Source organism: Typopeltis vanoorti, chromosome 10 (assembly GCF_054136105.1).
Source record: "Typopeltis vanoorti isolate ZY-2024b chromosome 10, IOZ_Tvanoo_1.0, whole genome shotgun sequence".
Classification (NCBI taxonomy): Eukaryota; Metazoa; Arthropoda; class Arachnida; order Uropygi; family Thelyphonidae; genus Typopeltis; species Typopeltis vanoorti.
In genome coordinates this window covers 68330630-68344465 of record NC_143558.1, presented here as the reverse complement: position 1 = coordinate 68344465, position 13836 = coordinate 68330630, and the positions used below count along the sequence as shown (strand labels likewise).

At 36.5% G+C, this 13836-nt stretch overlaps 1 protein-coding gene across 1 annotated transcript in view; it reads right to left on the bottom strand.

Annotated features, from left to right (window-relative positions):
- pug (pug C-1-tetrahydrofolate synthase, cytoplasmic) overlaps positions 1-13836 on the bottom strand; it is a 426201-nt gene that overhangs the window by 166889 nt on the left and 245476 nt on the right. The window lies entirely within an intron of this gene.

Genomic DNA, 13836 nt, shown 5'->3' with positions numbered 1-13836 from the left:
AATACATTTCATTGGAGAAAAATATACTGAACATAATAAAATTCTATGTCACAATTTTATAGATATAAAAGGCCTTCGATTCAGTATGGCATGAGGCATTATGAAGAATACTGAACCAGTATGGAATAGATAATAAAATAGTATGGCCTAATTAAAACTCTTTATCATTCCTTTGAAATGTTAATAGAAATCAATGTCAACTATAGCAAGCCTTTCAAAATGGAAAGAGGTGTATGTCAAGGCTGCATACTTTTGCCAATGCTTTTAACCTATATTTGGAATATATCATAAGATATATTCCAGATTAGCTGATGACATTGACCTAACAGTAGAGAATGAACATCCGTTATAAGAATTAATAGACAGTTTCTAAGGTACTTGGTAATTACGGATTGACTGCGCAAAATTGGTTGGGGCAATAGTTAATAAAGATGATATTAAAATTTTGCAGGATGATTTGGATAGACTAGCAGTCTGGGCAATGGAGAATAGATGTCAGTTAATGTGGCAAAGTGTAAGGCTATGCATTTTGGGGTGAAAAGATTACCAGTAGTATACCACATTAATGGAACTGTACTCCAGAAAATTGACAAAGTTAGGGATTTGGGGTGTTAGTATATGGGGAGTTAGTTTAGAGGGTATATTGCAAATGTCATCAGCATTCACAAATCAAAAACAATGTCTTCGGGCAATATATGAAAATTTCCATTAATGATGAAAAATAGGAAATGGAAAATTCACCTAGTTGGGAAGCATACATCACAGAGATGGCTGGACTAAACATGATATTAAAGCATTCGTTGTTAAAGCAACTACTGCCCTTCAGAGGTTACACCCACTTTGGAAGAACAATAAAATACAGCTAGTTGCAAGACTCTATTTCATCGATGCCCTTGTTAATTCTGTCTTACTATATGGATGTGAGAGTTGACTGTTACTAAAGGAAGATGAAAAAAGAATATTGGCCTATAAGTTGAAGTGCTACAAAAACGTTTGAAAATACCATATGATACACACAACAAATGATGAGGTTAGAAAGTAAATCTGCACTACTGCCAGAACTCAAGAAAATATCATCACTAAATTACATCAAAAACAGCCCCTGTGGCTAGGCCATGTGATTAGATCAGATGGTTCACCTAAAATAGCACTGAAGGCTTGACATATGGTAAAAAACACTGGAGGTGACCCAGAATCACCTGGACAGATAATATTAAAAAATGGACTAAGTCCATTTTTAAGGAGATCCCAAGACAAGAACATCTGGATTGAGAACATGTTAGGACTGTCACTTTTATATGCCCCAATGGTCTACATAGACTATGGGTGACGAGGATGGGCTGGCAATTTGGGATTTAGCCGACCAAATTGTATTCTTATTGGTTAAACCAAAATAAAAAATGACGGTACAACATGACAAAATTTCATGCTGGCTGGGGCGTCGCCCGGTTAAACAAGGCCCCCGTTGTTTTCGCCAGGGAACCAGGGCGAACAGCGAAAAGTCAGCTACTGGAACAAATCTGGAAACAAACCCCAACTCAACATCACCAGAGTTAAAGATCGGTACTATCAACGTAAGAAGCCTGAATGGCAAAGAAATGGAGCTAGCTAAGGAATTAGATAAGTACCAGATCGACATAATAGGGGTGACTGAAACAAAAAAGACCAAAACTGGTGAGATCTTTCTGAGCAATAAATACAAATTGTTATATTCAGGCAATGACAATCAAGGAAAAGAAGGAGTAGCCATAGTATTCAAAACAAAATACGAGGCTAATCTTCTTGAATGGCAGTCAGTCTCAAGTAGAGTAATGTGGGCAAATATGAGAATGGGGAACTGGACAATGAGACTTATTTGTGCCTATGGTCCCACAGAAGGTTCTACTAAGGTAGAAGTGGAGGAATTTTTTGAGGCTTTAGAAAAAGCAACTGACACAATGAAAAAGGAAAAGTTAGTCCTTGTTGGGGATCTAAATAGTAGAGTAGGAAATGATTGTGTGACATACAAAAATATTTTGGGAAAATTTGGAGAAAAGAGCAAAGCTAATAATAATGGCAAATATCTGTTGGATTTCTGCTCAGGACATGGACTGGTTATTACTAACACAATGTGCCAACATAAAAATGTGCACAAATTCACATGGAGAGAAGAGGCTAGGAATAAGAAAAGTCTCATTGACTATGTTATTGTTGATAGTGATGTTTTCTCCCTGGTGCAGGACACCAGAGTGTACAGAGGATTTGAAATTGGAAGTGATCACTATTTAGTCTTGAGCAGGATAAAATTGAATTTCATATTGAAAAGAATAACATGTAAGAAAGTTTTAAAGCGAATAAAAGTTGAGCAGCTCTCAGATGTGAACTGTAGACTAAAATACAGAAAGATTATTGAAAAGAAAATGAAAGAGTTTGAGAACAGGAATCAAACCTTGGAGATTCAGTGGCAAACTCTGAAGAAAACATTGATTGATTCTGCCAGAGAGGTATGTGGTGAGGTTGTGTGCAAGGATAAAAAAATCAGAACTCCCTGGTGGACACAGGAAGTTAAAGAGGCAGTGAAGGGAAAGAAGAAAGCATATCAAAAGTTCCTGGCAAATAAGTCAGCTTTTACTCCTACAGAATACAGAGACAAATGTAAGAAAGCTAAACAGTGTGTAAATCTAGCTAAACAAAAGTCATGGGAGGACTTTGGCAAGAATATAGAAAATAAATATCAAGAAGGTGGCAAAATATTGTGGAGGTTGTTGAAGAAGCTTAGGAATGGAGGAAAGAGTGCTGTAAAAGGAATTAGAGATGATAAAGGTGAAATGAAAACAGGAGAAAAAGATATGCTTGAAGTATGGAGTAATTACTTTGAAAAACTGCTGATTTACTGCTTGTTTCATAGTAATTACTATGAAACAAGCAGTGATGACAGCACAGTGATAAAAAACACTGACCAGGCATGCAGTCAGGAATACATATTCATACTTGAAGTAGAAAAAGCCATCAAAGGCTTGAAATGTGGAAAGGCAGCAGGAGTAGATGATATTCGACCAGAAATGCTGAAGTATGGTGGTATAAGAGTCTTACAGTGGCTGCACTGCATAGTTCAGAAAGCCTGGACAGAGGGACGAATTCCCGATGATTGGAGTAGAGCTCTCATAGTACCCATATATAAAAAGGGAAATAAAACTGAATGTGAGAATTACAGAGGTATTTCCCTGCTGAGTGTTCCTGGCAAGATCTATGCAAGTATACTTGAGAAACGGTTGAGAAAAATTGTGGAAGAAAAGCTTGGTGAAGAACAAGCTGGATTCAGGCCAAATAGAGGCTGTCAGGATCAGATCTTCACTTTACGACAAATAGTCGAGAAAGCATGGGAATATAACAAAGATCTGTATTTAAGTTTTGTCGATTTGGAAAAGGCATATGACAAGGTGCCAAGAGAGAAGCTATTCAATATGCTGCAGTTATATGGTGTCAATGGGGCATTATATCAAGCAATACTTAGTCTTTATTTGAGTTGTGAGTCAGCAGTTAGAATTGAAGGAAGTACAGGAAGATGGTTTAATGTTAAATCTGGTGTGAGACAAGGATGTACATTATCCCCTCTGTTATTCATTATCTATATGGATCACATTATGAAGGAATGTGGTATTAAACCTGATATCAAAATTGGAGATGTTAATGTCAGCTCTTTGCTTTATGTGGATGATGTTATACTTCTAAATAAATCCGCTACAAGTCTTCAAGATTCTCTGACTAAATTGAATAGCTGTTGTAATAGATATGGTATGAGGGTCAGCAATAAAAAGACAAAGACAATGAAAATAGGCAGAATCATTGAAAATGTCAACTGTGTTGTGAATGGAGAACCTGTGGAACAAGTAAAACATTTCAGCTACTTAGGCACAATTTTTACTGAAGATGGTAAACTAAATATAGAAATAGACAACAGAATCAGCAAAGCTGGTATCGTGGGAAGTCAATTGAATAAATTCATATGGAATAAGAAAGAAATTAGTCGGAACACTAAACTAGCTGTATACAAGACTGTGTTCAAACCAATTTTAACTTATGGATCTGAGAGCTGGGTCAGAAGTAAAACACTTGACCAAAGACTAGAGACCGCAGATATGAGAGTCCTGAGAAAGATTAGAGGCGTGAACAGATGGCATCAATGGCAATATCATATTAAAAATGAGGATATTAGGAAAGAACTTGACATTGTCAGCATCCAGGAATGCATTAGCAGAGCTAATCTCAGATGGTATGGTCACTTAAATAGAATGGGAGAGGAAAGATTAGCAATGGTAAGTTGTATACCACGAGTGAAGAAGAGGACGCAATTTGGAGTAAAGTGGATGACAAACAATATTAAACAGGAATTGCATGCGTAAAAGAGGCTATGGAAGAGATATAAGGAGATAGGTGAAGAGATGCATGAGGAATATAAGACACAGGCCAGAAGAGTGACTAGTGTGGTAAGGAAAGCGAAACTGGAATATGAGAGGAGATTGGCCCTAAGATCCAAAGAAAATCCTAGGGAATTTTTTAGCTATGTGGCCAGTAGGAGGAGAAATGACTGTGGAAGAATGATATTGTGGGATAAAAATGGGAATAGAGTGACTGATGCAGAGGACATAGTGGAATTGTTCAATGAACACTTTATTGGAGTATTTCATCCTAGAGGAGTCAGTTTTAATGCTAGAGGGATAGGACTGGTACGAGGTCTGGAGGTACAGGAGGAGAGTGTGTTTCAGATACTGAGTACTCTGGATGTCAGTAAAGCTGTGGAACTGGATGGTATTTCGCCACGAGTTTTGAGAGAATGTGCTAGGGAATTGACATTACCTTTAACGTGGCTTTTCAATGAAAGTCTGGCTTTGGCAAAGGTGCCCAGGGAATGGAAGGAAGGTAAGATAGTGCCATTGCATAAGGGTGGTAACAGACTGGAAGTGTCTAATTATAGGCCAGTCTGTGTGTCATCAGTAGTTGTTAAGATCTTGGAGAAAGTAGTGAGGGACCGTGTACAGCATTGGGCAGATGAGGGTAATGTTATCTGTGAGAATCAACATGGATTTGTGAAAGGACGCTCTTGTTTTAGCAATATGCTAGCCTTTTATAATAAAGTTACAAGAACATTAGATGAGGGAAAGGCATATACTGCAATTTTCTTAGACTTGGCAAAGGCATTTGACAGGGTGCCACATGATAAGCTGATATTTAAGTTGCAGCACATGGGTCTGGATGTCAGATTGGTCAACTGGATTCAGGATTGGCTGTCTGATAGGTATCAGAGAGTTGTGTATGGTGGAGCAGTTTCCAGTAGGCAGAGGGTTACAAGTGGGGTCCCACAGGGCTCAGTACTAGGACCTATATTGTTTAACCTTTATATCAATGACATAGCCAGTGGATTGCAGGGGGATATTCAGTTGTTTGCAGATGATGCAAAGCTGGGAAGGATTATTAGTAATAGTGCAGATGTGGTAGCCCTGCAAGAGGATTTAAATAAGCTAGATAGATGGGCAAATGAATGGGGGTGTCAGTTTAATGTAGCAAAATGTAAGGTCTTGAGGTTTGGGAAACATCGATGGGATGCTGCATACTCTATGGGAGGAGTTATACTGGAGGAAGTAGGGGAGACAAGAGATCTGGGGTTGATGATTGATAGAAACCTGAAGTTTAAGGGACATATTGCAAAGGTGGTGAAGGTAACACAGAGGATTGCTGCTATTATGAGAAGGACACTGACCTGCAGAGATAAGAGGGTTATCATTCCGTTGTATAAGTCTCTGATCAGACCACACTTGGACTATTGCTCTCAGATTTGGTCCCCAGGATTTGAAGGGGATAAATTAACTGTGGAAAGGATACAAAGACGGATGACAAAGATGGTTTCAGGACTGTACAAGGATAGTTATGAGGATCGGCTGAGAGAATGTGGACTGCAGAGTTTGGTGGATAGAAGAAGGAGAGGTGATATGATTGAGACTTTTAAACTGTTGAGAGGTGGTTACAGGGTTGACACTGGGGAGTTCTTTTGCTTGGTTGATCAGCGGGAAGGAGTGATGACAAGAGGCCATCCCTGGAAGTTATGAAAGGAAACTGTGAGCAAGAGGGTAAGGAGTGGTTTCTTTGTGTGGAGGGTGGTTGAGCCGTGGAATGCATTGCCTGATGGAGTGGTGGGAGCGAGAACGGTCAGTGAGTTTAAAGAGTGGTATGATGGACTTTGTGTTTCTCAGGGGGGGGGATCTCCCCTCAGTGAGTCTTGACAGACTTTATGTCTTAGGAAGGACCTCCCTCGATGAGTCTTTTGACTCCTTGGAGGCCTGAATAATAATAATAATAATAAAAACAAGTGTTCTCTGCCAGGTTGGCAGGAAAACGACCCAGGGGAAGACCAAGATATAGGTGGATTGATACTGTACAAAGTGCCTTAGACGATAGAAATATAAGATCTGATAATGTTGGAGTCTTGACAAGTAACAGACTGATTTGGAGGAAAATTGTAGATAGGAAGTTAGTAATGATGTAATTTTTTCATGTAGTACTGTCATATCCTGTACACCCCTTGAGGGTACATAGCAGGAATTTGATGATGATGATGATGATGATGATGATGATGACTATGGGTGAAGAAGAAGACTGTAGCAATAGACTTAGAATCTTGACTTTCTTGTTCTTTTTTTTTTTTTTTTAATGGCTCTTTCTCATTCGATATTTGTCGCTTTTATAATCATTTGTACCTGCAAAAACTTTTTTTTTTTTCATTCTAACAGTGAAATTTGATATTCTGTCATGCCTAATTTTTTGCTTTCATGAAGTATTATTTAGCTCTTGTCAAGTACATATTTGTTCATCATATCATCTCCTTTTCCAATCCCTCCTCATGCTCTTTCATACTCTCCTTTCCTACAGTTTGTCTGGTGTAATGTTATGGTCAGAGTAGCTATTCTCATTATCCCTGGAAACTAAGCAATGTGAGATCCAGGTTCTTCTCATGGAGTGTGTGTGGAATGGCTACCAGTGTGGATGCTGTGAGTACTTTTAGCCATTTAGGTGGTAATCTTAATTTTATTTTAATGAGGAAGTGGTCACTGCTTATTTCATATCCTCTGTGAACTCTAACATCTAACGAAAACTTTGATGTCTTTTCATTTAAGATAAAATAATCTAATATTGATTTCCATCCTCTTGCTGCCCAAGTATATTTATGTATGTCTTTATGTTTATAGAAAGAATTCATTATTTTTAAGTTATTATAAACTATAAAGTCAATCAATTTTTTTACCATTCCTGGTTATATTTTTTTGGTATTTTGGAAAAATTCAGCAAAAGCAGTGGATTAACTATTAATGAAGACAAGACAAAATTAAAAGTTTTTGGAAAGTGGATCTTGGAGGCATTCCTTTTGGACTAATCCCTAAGAGAGAGAACCCCTCATTATACTTGGAATTAACTTCTCCACTTACTAGTCCAAGAACTTATAAACAGAACTTTGAAATGTTAGAAGACTGGAAAATAGGGCCACTCTCCTTTTCTTCTAAAGCCATAGTACTCAAAACCATAATCTTTCCTGCTCAGTTGTACATAACAAATATATTACAGATATCACAGAAGCTGAAGAAAAGCAATTATTAGTAAACCTGTGCAATTTTTTTGGTCTAGCCGATACAAAGAAGTTAAAAAGGAATTTCTTGAATTATTTTTTTAAAGAAGCATAGAGGACTTGGACTTCCAGTCTTAAAAAATTCTGCTATTTAAGCAATACAGCTTCTAAAATCCATAAAATATTGCAGACCAATCACACACGTGCAAATCCTCCCCTGTTTGGAGTTAATGATTATAAAGGTCCAAAAGCTAAGCTTTTGGACCTTTTGTTTTCTTAGCTCTTGTAAGCTTTTGTTTTCTTAGCTTTTGGACCTGTTTTCTTAACTCAAAGACTGCTACAACACTCTGGCATTGACATTCTTTCCATAAAATTTGGCATAAAGAAATCTTTAATCTCTTTACCTTGAACTTCCACAGCTGGATGCTGACAACAACACTTTGTTTCATAACTTATTGAAGTTCCAAGGATACCCTAACAGGAGGGATCTTGCTTGGAGAATTGCATATGGCCGCCTTCCAGTCAATACCATCAAATGGATGTACTTTAACACTGGAATCTGTGACATCTGTTACTGAGTGGGAAACAGCAGAAACATGCATTCTACAGCTGCTCTCTTACCCTGCATATTTGGAACAGATTATGTAATGTGTTGAGCATTCCATTACTTACAACAGAACAGGTTATTATTTTTGCAGTACCCACCACCTGTCAGCAATGGGAAAAGAATTTTGATTTTTATAATTAATGAATTAAAATACCATTTATGGAAGGTTAGAAAGAAATATGGATTTGTCCGCACGGTTAGCCTAGTGGCTTTGTGCTTCGCAACCATATACCTGGGAAAGGAGTGTCCCAGGTTCGATTCCTGTCGAAGACGTGAGGAACTTGAAGATCTTCCTCAGGCATAGCCAAGTTAGTCGGTCTTGGGCATGGGCAGTAGGGTTTTTCCACCAGTTTATCTGGCATTTTTCACCCCACAAGCAGGCAAACTGGCCCCGTGAACATACACGTCTACAGTCAAAAATATATCCCCCCCCCCCAGCGGCAGACTAGGTGACAGGTCGGTTGGGAGTGGTACTAACAAGTAGTCGCATCTAAGTAACATGCGGACCCTACACAGGAAGCGGGAATAACACATAGTGAAAGCAGAAGAAAGAAATATGGATTTAAAAACCAGCAATATGACATCCAAATGCTTTATAATATTGTACTGTGGAAATTTTATTGTTCAATCAGATGATTTTTGTATTTAGAAAGAAGCATTCTAGAAGACATCAAATTCATGACTAGATGGTGTAGACCACCCACATAATGCAATATTCACCAGGGGAAAATAAAATTCTGTCTATTCTTGCTATGAGAGGTTTTTTTAAATAGTTCCATCCTCTTAATTCAATGCAGTCGTAGAGTTTGCAGGGATGAATAGAGAGCAATTCCAGGCAGAGAAGGCCAACTCAAGGCAGTTAACCCAGATGGGGCTAACCACCTGGGTACCAGTCATCTTTGCACTTAAGCTTAAATTAGTCATTTGGTTGTTCATCTATATGAGATTGGTGAAAAAGGAAAACTGACAACCTTTGGCTATATAATGATATAAAAAACCTGAGGGCTTTTCTCTATCTCTCATGCTATCTATCTGTCTTTTCTTTCTCCTAATACTAGCAGGCTCTCTTGCACCCCCCTATACTAACTATTCTAGGCCTATGATGAGCAACCCTTTACTTTTTTCACTTCGGTAAAGGTCGAAACCGGTCTAGATAATGGCCCTTCCCATAACTTCATCTACCTTTCCACATATCAGGTTTTTGATGACTTTTTCTACTAAGTACTAAGTATGGATATGTATTCCAGACTGCATTCCTGTTGAGAGTGTTCTACCATCATGTGCTGCTTGTTTCATTTAGCCATCTTTCCAAGTAATTACTACAGACATCTAGAATATCTTTATCTTTAGTCTTTATCTCTAATTCCTTTTACAGTACTCTTTCCTCCATTTCTAAGCTTTTTCAATATCCTCCAGAATATTATTATTATTATTATTATTATTATGAGCTACTTCAAGAAGTGCTTAGACTCATTGAGGGAGGCCATAAACATAATGTCAAGAACTATCCCATATTTGTGCTTTACCAATCATACTTTAATTTGAACCCATTCACAGTAATAGTACCCATTCTGGAAAACCATTCCACTTACTCTCCAACCAAAAAACCTGGTTCTAACACCCTTGCTATCTACACTCTTACTGAGTTGCCATGGATTGCCTCCCACTACCAGACCTGTTCTGAAAAATTTCCTCTGAATTAATCTTGTAAAACCCCTCAGTAATTTGTATGTATCAATCATATCACTCCTTTTCTGCCTATCAGCCAGTTTCTGTAACCACCAATCTTCAACCTGTTCTCGTAAGGTTAATTCCACAGACTTGCTGCCATCTTCTTCATTTGATTCTGGATTCTTTCCACCTCCTCCTCATCACCAAGAAACCCCAGTACTGAATTCTGCATGGAGTAGTCAAGATGGGATCTTATCAAGACTCAATAACCTGCTTCTCTCTGCTCATCAAAGTAATCTAATGAGCTGCTTTAGTCATTTTGCTATGTGCCCCACCTAAACTTTAACTCCCTATCCACTAACACTCCCAAGTCTCTGGCTTTGTCTATTTCCTGGAGTACAGTACAACCCAAACACTCATGATTAGTAAGGAAGCCAATATAAGGAATAATTTAGAAATAAACAAAACAAATACTAGGTCAAGTGAAAAGTTATAAATACTTAGGAATTTGGATTAACTAAGAAAGAATAACAGAAAATGAAGCAAAATAAGTCTTATTACTGTTCTTATTACAAGAACAGTAAAACAGCAAACATGATTACTGGATGTTTAAACAGAACAATATGGAACTATAAAAAATTAAAATTCATAATTAAGACCATTGTGTATATATTAAAAGTATAATCAGACCAGTTTTAATTTATGCATCTGGAAAAAAAAAGAGCTGAAACAGTCAAATAATGCTACATATATAAAACTCTTAGGAAAATTGTGCAAAAAACAAAATTTGATAAGATTAGGAAAATGATAATCAGATCAGATAAGATCAGAACTGCAATGAAGATTTTCACAACAAATGAAATTAGAAGAAAAAGCTAAAATAATTCACAGGATTACCTGGTTATTGAAGAATACACTGACAAACAGAGATGAGGAAATTATTATACACTTTATGAAGCTTTGATAAAGCCACATCTGGAGTACTGTGCACAGATCTGGTTACTTAGGTTTGATTGGAGATGAGAAAGAGATGGAGAGGATTAAGAAGCAAGTGACCAAGACAGTGAGAGATCTATGGAATACTCCCTATAAGGATTGACAAAAACTGGATGATATACAAAAAAAGGGAGGAGTGATATATAAGTTATTAAATGAGTTTTATATGGTTGATGCTGAGAAAATTTTTCCCCAATAACTAGAAGGGTGAGGGAGAACAAGGAGGTTATCCCTGGAAATTGGGTAACAGTGCAGTTAGCAAGTCAGAATGACTATATATTCCTTGGGGAGAGAGAGGGTGAATAAGTAGAGTGAAGCCAGAGTTAGTCGTGAGTGCTTTGTCAGTAAATGAGTTCAAACAGAAGTATGATAAGCATTGTGTGAATGATGGTTAGTGGTTGGTGAAATGTTTAGTGGGCCTCAAGCAATAAATTTTTGGAATCCATGGAGATGCCCATGTAATAATAATAATAATAATGACTGCTTAGCTTTTCCAAAGATGTAATTTTCCATTAGAAATCTGGGGATATCAACTTACAGCTGCAATCCTCAAGCTAAGTACTATACTGTAGCTAGATGCTGACTGCTCTTATTACAAGAACAGGACACAATAGGATCTCCTGCAACTCCAACTTTAAGGAGAATATTTTTGGTCCACATATTTATTTAATAGAAATATTCAACAGGATACATTCTACCAAATTTGAAGAATTAAATCCAATCAGTCCTTTTTTTTTAAATTTTTTTTGAAAAGACTAAAAAATGCTTTCCCCCAAAAAAATAAAAGCACAGTCTTTCTTCTCCTCCCTCTACAAGTTTTATCACTCAGCCAATTTCGATCAAATCTGAAAAATAATTATTCTTTACAATGTTTATGCTCCTCCCCACCTCAAGAGTGTCAGCTCCATTAGGCCAAAATTAAGGGTTGTAAAAGAACAATTACATTCTTTGCAGATTCCTCTAAAGTTCCATTATTTTTTACATTATTTAAGGTCTCAAACAATTCAGAGGACGACCATTAACAAAACAAAGTGTTAGCATGAAACAATTCAATGAAGTAGAAATAAACTAGTCTAACAATAAAATTGACTACTCTGAATAATTTGAGATTTATTTAAAATCTGAAGCCTCTCTCCACATACCACTAAATGACAGAAAGAGATCGGGGATGTCACCTGCTCTGCAGATATCTGTACAAATTACACCATTTAATCAATTTTGACTAAATTTGAAATCTTATACTGCAAATGTCTCCTAAGAAATGCAGCCGATCAGATCAAATTGAAGAGAAGATTGTAGAGAGTTTATATTTCCACAAATATCTCTACAAATAGCATTGCTCAATAAAGGTCATTTGATGAATTCAGCTCAACCAGGCTAAAAAGAGGAGGTCACTTCCTCCTTATCCTCATACATGTATGTAAGTTCCATTGTTAAACTGCTTTCTTATACCATTTAAGGTCTACTGACAATTTTTGCACAACTGGATCAAAACAGAGGATACAAACTGTAGAGGGAAGAAAGAGAGATTAAACAACCATAAAAAGTTCTGGCCAAATCCTCATAGGCATGATATTCTTTTCAGAAAATTCGCTATAGTAAACTATTTCCATTATAAACTTTATTAAAATAAATAAATTAAATAAATAAAAAACTATTCCTGTGGTGCCTATAATTTTCAGTTTCATATAGTGGTTTTTACTGCATATAAAAATGGCAAAATTTTGGTTGAACAGTAAAACTCTGAACTCTGAAAACTCTAAAATGGGTTAGTTAAGTAAGTAATTCAAACATTACTATATACTATTATATATTATTATATTATTAATGTGCTGTTGATACACTCATATATCCAAAGGAACACAATACTTGTTGATGAAGGGATGAAACTATTATCTGAACTGTGGCACCAAATTTAGAACTTAAATCATTAATAAAATAATTAACTTAGGAATATCATTAGCATATCCCAGCATTTATGTTCATTAAAATCTACACAACGAAAAGGTCATATCTTATAGAAACTACAGGTACAATTTGTTTATTGAAGTGTTTGTTAGAATGAGAGCTGATTGTAACACCATTATTACATATGATCCCAGTTAATCTTTACTGCCTTCAGATAGACAAACATGAAACCTGTCATATCTGCATTTCATTATTGTATCACAAAATATTATAATGCATGGAAGGCAGGAAGAGGAGAGAAGAAAGAGTAAGGACCTAGGTGCACCAAACAAAAATTCTCAAAATTTCAATAGGCTCACTGAAAGTTTGTTGAAGTTGAAAATTTAATGAAGTCTCTCTTCATTAAATTTCTGTACATATTTTTATTAAATCCCATGTTTGTATGAAAGTGTGTGTGTGTGTGTGTGTGTGTGTGTGTGTGTGTGTGTGTGTGTGTGTGTGTGTGTGTGTGTGTGTGTGTGTGTGTGTGTGTGTGTGTGTGTGTGTGATGACTGCAGAACTCATGTAATTTCAAAATAATACTGGTTAGAATCAGAGACATGAGAGAGTAGCTGCTTTCTGCAATATTTTAATCACCTCTTCACCCACAAACATTGACAGAAATGAATTCAACTACCAATGATGACAAAGTGGAGACTAAATGCCTATCACTTTCCAAAAGTTAATGCAAAAAGAGTTCTGCCTACACCCTATGGTGAAAGAAAAAACTTTGGAAAATTTTCTTTTTTATTTACATGAACTTTTTTCTTCTTTTTTTGCATTGCCAAATGGTGCCTTTAATACATTTTATTATTATTTTTTCTTTTCATCCTTACTTTGACATTGAGCAAGTGCAAGTGCACTAAATTGTTATTTGCTAAAAGATTTTGAATAGTAACAGCCTGAAATGATTATGTGCTGCATCCTATATGGACACAATTCAAAATTAAAAGCAGAAGAATAACAAAAAATTCTTTGAGTACTTTAAATTAAAATAGCTATATACCCAACTAGCAAGAAG